Source organism: Chrysoperla carnea, chromosome 5 (genome assembly GCF_905475395.1).
Source record: "Chrysoperla carnea chromosome 5, inChrCarn1.1, whole genome shotgun sequence".
In the NCBI taxonomy this organism is placed as follows: Eukaryota; Metazoa; Arthropoda; class Insecta; order Neuroptera; family Chrysopidae; genus Chrysoperla; species Chrysoperla carnea.
The window spans coordinates 52,021,715-52,027,714 of NC_058341.1; positions in this window are offsets into that span (position 1 = coordinate 52,021,715).

The following is a 6,000-nucleotide window of genomic DNA, read 5'->3' on the forward strand; positions in this document are numbered from 1 at the left end:
CATACTAAAAATTTGGATCATTTTCTATTAATTTATTTTTTTCTATTACTGGTGAGGGAACTTCCTTAAGACAATATTTTCTTTATGTAATTTTTAAGAAGTCAAATACTTATTGAATTAAGCAGTCCTTTTGCTGCCAATGTTAATTTAACAAAATGCAAAATCTACTTCCTGCCAGTGAAAGGGCTACCTTAATTATAAATGAAAGTTTTTTTTCTTCATATCGTCACTGTAATTATAATTTCAAGATCACTTTGAATTGCCTCTATTTATGCCATTTCCATAAAAACATATTAAGATTTCCATTTAAGAAAATAGTAAAAACGTTATTGCCGTTCAATAAGAGTGCTTAGGTCGTAGGAACGGTACGTGGGTATGAGTTACTGATGAAAATCTCTTCTTAACACGAATTTCGGAAAATACCTAAGCATATTTTATAATGAACTTATAATAAGAAACGGAATGTGATCGCCAAGAGGTATCAAATAAGAAACGGAATGTAGGTAGGAATAAACGATTATTTTCAAAAGTTTTGGATTTTTTGAAACACATCTTGAGATTTCGATAATTTAATAATTTATTTTCTTATGTCAATAAGCATGATATATTCTTATCGGGCAAAGCTGGTCACTATAGTTAGTAACTACATAAGGACTAAATAGGGTTAAATACTATTATTCAGAAATGAAGTTATAATGTATTCAACTAAAAACAAAAAATAAATAAAAATAAACAATTTTAATATTTAAAATTATACGAACTTTTCGTATTTTTTAAAGAAATTTTAATTATAACCAATAAATAAAAATGAGTCCGTTCACAAAATTTTGAAACTATGATACATACTGAATTCAGGGGATGGAGGCTAGACCAAAAACAAAACGATCAAGTCTTTTTAAAATATATTATAATATATGGCGAATGGTGCCACGAATATGATACAACTACCATAAGGGGTTGAGTAGTGAAGTTGACATAAGTGGTTTTCTAATGAAATTAAAACCGCAAACTACTTATCACAATTTGACAATTAAGGTATCGTTAAAAGCGTTTTGATAAAAAGGTCACATTAAATTGAATGTAGCACCCTCGAGAAGACATAAAATCGTGAACTTAAAATAAATTATAGTTTAATGATATCGGTTTAGGTATCAAATGAAAGGGCGTATTTAGAACTTTTCAAAAATATATGTATTGTAATACTTTATCACGCAAGTATAACACCAAAATAGTTTTAATAAAATAAAGTTCAAAAATTAAAACCACGACGCTCTTACAAAATCGTGCTCTTAAAAGTATGAAAACAAGAAAATATTTTCACCTGAAATTTTTAATGATAAGTAAAATCGTTATTACAGTCTGGGGACTTCTTTCCCGTCCTGTGGAAAACTGTTTACTCTTAGAGGTCCCTCGACAACAATGGCGATTTTACTTTAGAGCGTTTTAGTTTTTGAACTTTATTTTATAATGAATTAAATAGAATACAATTTGATGAACAGATTCATTGAACGATTAATTTTATTTTGAATTTTCACTTAATAACCCAATTAATATGGAAAATTTTTGCATATTTTTTTTCAAATATCGTCCTTGAGACATTTGCGTAGAAAATTGATTACGTATTTCGTTGATTATAAACATACCTAATGATTATTTTTAAATTTTTAATTATTAATAATGATTTGTAAATTATTTATAATAATTTGTAATTCATGATTTTTACAAGTAAACTGAGTGTTACCTTCAAAATTTCTGAACTACGAAATCTTAAAGATTTTGGTTACATGAAAAATATATACGAACACCGAATTCTAAAAATTTGTTTTTGGATAGGAACGGTGCCTTATAAGATTTAAATAAAGGAAAATATGATTAATTATAATATAATAATAATAATATTATATTAAAGTATATTATATTATTATTATTATGTTATTAATATATATCATATATTATTATATATGAAATATATTAATTTTTAATAATTTTGTATATACTTACAATTTTAAATTTTGGAATATAATCTCCGTACTCTACTTAACATTCAGCGACTTTAAATTTCAAGAATTGAGATTGGATAGAAGTTAAGTTACTTGTGAAAATTATTTCCATTAAAAATTTATTCTACACAATAAGTTACAATGTATTTACCTATATTTTTTTTATTAGTTACAATAATAATTATAAATTACAATTAGTCAATTACAAATTCGAATTTATTGGTAATTGCAATGGAAAATTTAAAACGACCTTGAAAATAATAGAGCAGTCATTCTAATTCTAATTAGTTTTTCATCAGCAGTCTTTATTGAATTATTAACAATAGTTTCACGCATATGAGCGTGAAAAATACTTTACAACCTATTCTCATAACTATCGAATGTACATTTAAAATTTTCGTATTATTTTCTCTGTCTTGGTATGATGATGTTATAAACCTATGCAACAATTATGTTAACTTGGTTAACATAATTGCTGATTTTAGACCCCCCCCCCCCGTTTTAGATCTGATTTTCCATTTAATTATTTTTAAGGTATGTTTATATCCGACAGACCTACTGATTAAGAGACTGTCAATGAGCATTAAGTTCTACCATATGTACACCGTGTAAAAGCACCTGGAGGAAAGGACGTCCTTTCCAACAATGGCGAGACGAACTGGTATCGTTTTCGGGTGATCACTGGTCAAGAAGGGCTCTAGATAGGAAACAGTGGTGTATTTAGGAGGAGGCCTTTACCCAACCTATGGGATCAATGGCTCCTATTATTATTATAATCGACAAAAAACAAGAAGGTTATCAAGTCCAGTGTATTTTTTGTTGCTTTATTTGTGTGTGGTTATATATTAAGGTAACTTTGGTCATTAAAGTAGTTGGATCACTCAAACAAAATATTAAGAAATTTTCATAACTTTGAATATAAGCAATTAAAAGCCTAATGCTCACGCAGTTAAAATTTAAAGACAATTTGCCACGCCTTACATGAGATAATTGCAAAAAATGCCATTTTTAACACACGTAGTATACGTGTGAACATTCAATTTTTCTTTTAATTTTTTCCAGTGCAGGAAAATCCAATATTTCTAAAGGATATTATATTTTGAATCATTAAAATAATAATAAAATTATTCACCATTTAACTTCCCTAGAATATTAAATTAAATATTACATTTAGAGTACTTATTATTTTTAATGAAGGGGTGTACTGTATGTGTGTATTCACCCTACTATATATGTGCGTTCTTTTCTTGTATTGAGCTTGATAGTAGTAGTCACACTACAGTAAGCAATAAAAGACTTGGTTTTAACCTATACTTGTGTCTATACGTATAGCATGGATAATAAGCCAATAATTTTTTACTGCACTGCTGGAAAATAACTAGCTTAGACGCATGATAGTAGACTGGTTTGCACTAAAAAGTACAAAATAAAATTTTTTTCCTAGAAAATAGAACCTGTTGCAAAAAAATTCAAAGAAAAGTTAAAAATAATTTTAAAATAAATAATTATATTAATTATTTCCTTATGAGCAATTTTAAAGTCATATATCTCTAAGCTAAAAATTTATTAATTGTCGTGTATTTCACTTTTTTGCATTTATTTTTTTTGTGCAAGTTTGTTTTATTTTTGAAAAAAAAATTTATCAGTTTAATTATACTCAGCATGTAATTTTAATATCTGCTTAAACTGACGTAGAGAAAGGATGTAAAATAAAATTAAAAGTAAAACATTTATTTTTCCCCAATACCTAACGGCTCCTCAATTTTTGATTTTACAACGGGTTTTATCTATTATTTAATATTTTATTTTATTTATTAATATTTATATAAATATTTTTAAAATATGAACATATCGTTAAAAAATACAATGTGGCGACAATTTAAAAAATGCTTTATTATCGACAGTCCCGGATCTAGGTGGGAGGACGAAACACATCGGGGCATTTCAGTTGGTTTTTGAATACATTCTAAGTTGATTGATGAACATGTCCTGTGTCCTATATGAATCCAAGGATCTGCAGATAAATGGGCCCATCTAACACCAAAATATTTAAAAGAATTGAATTGCAGTAGGAAAGAGCTAGTTACACGAAATTTACAAAAAATCTAATGTATTCGACCTGTTACAACATGTTTATATAGCTTGATGAATATTCTGCCCATTTCCAACAACATCTGCAAGCTGTGAGCAAACTTTCAAAAAACTGAAAATAAAACCAAGCTGTGTTTAACAATGAGTCAGTTAATAATGTCTATCCGTCAGTTAATAATGTATATTCGTCAGTTAATAATGTGTATAAGGTCTCCCGACCCTAGTCATTAAATTTAAAACTGCCTTTGAGACGGGCTTTCACGAGTTAAGAGATTATTTCGCCCAGACAACAGCACTTCGTGTAAAGCTGTAGTAAGGTTAGAGAGCATGCCGGTTCCTAAAGATTAAGGAAATGTAAAATCATAAATCCAAAAAAGTTTCACAAAAATTTGCTCCGTTACAATCTTTTTTAGCGATCTGTTTTTCTGAACAATTTTGTAATAAAAAAATAAATTTAAAAAATCAAAAAACCCTACTGAGTAAAAAGTAAACCAATCTTCATAAAAAATGAACTGCAAAGAAAAAACAAGTCCAACAGTTTACAAAGCGACTTTAACAGTCGGGACCCATTATTAGGAAGATTTGAGCCGGTATAGACTTAAATGAGTCCTGACTGTTAAGTCGCTATGTAAACTGTTGGACTTGTTTTTTCTTTGCAGTTCATTTTTTATGAAGATTGGTTTACTTTTTACTCCTTCGGGTTTTTTGATTTTTTAAATTTATTTTTTATTTTACACTTTTTAGTTATGATTATAAGGCGGTCATTTCATTGAGGGAGTAATAACATTGGGTTTATTAAGTAGGTTACGGTGATCTAAACTAGTGATTATTAGTCCATTTAGATATCTAACTCGGATAACACTACATAGGCTTGACCATTCGATAAAATACGTGAACTAAAATCAACTACACCTTGATCTAAAGTTGTTCCTTGTAATTTATGTACAGTAAAACCTCAGCAAAATATCAATGACAACATTTTTTGCTCTATTTTGCCCTGGCCAAGAAGTACATCAAATTCTGTCGTCGATGGTTCGATTCTGCTCCAGGTACATCTCCTACACCAGGTTCATTGTCTTTAATAGTTTTGTCATCAAATTCTTCATAAACAGTCTAAGGCAGTTTTGGAAGTTTAATTTCTTAAAATCCTAATTATGGAGTTCCATAAATTGAAGCTCCTATATATATATTTATTTATTTATTTTATATTTGCTTATAAACACATTCCCTGTAATTAAAATCGGGAAGAGTCTTCCCATTGTTGGTAAGATTTCAGCCGGTCTAGATTTTAATCGATCCCGATTGTTAGATTCATCAAAATCTGTCCACACGTTTGGCTTTGGAACATACCACATGCATACATATATACACTGATAAACACAGTATCACTCCTTTGCGTGGCGCTGTCGGATGAGCCGTTTAAAATTATTCTTACGCCATCCATATAGGAACACATATACATTTTTTTTTGCACTATTCATCAAAATCTGTCCACACGTTTGGCTTTCGAACACACCACATGCATACATATAGAGACTGCTATACATATTACCACTCCTTTACATTGAGCTGTCGGATGAGCCGCTTAAAATTATTATTACGTCAGTCAAATTATTTATTTCATAGCTATTCAATGATACTCCACTTGACATAACTGCCATCTTGAATAGCACTTCCAAGGTTAAGACAAATCGATTGACGTCTGAATCATCAAAATCGGCCCCCGCGTTTGGTCTCTAGTGAGACAGATAGAAACACACATGCATTATTTTTCACAATATGGCGTCTGGTGGTCGCCATATTGAATTTTCATTACTGTCGTATATACAATAGCACTCACAAGGTTAAGATAAATCGATTGACGTCAGAATTATCAAAATCAGACCACGCGTTTAGTTCTAGTGAGCCA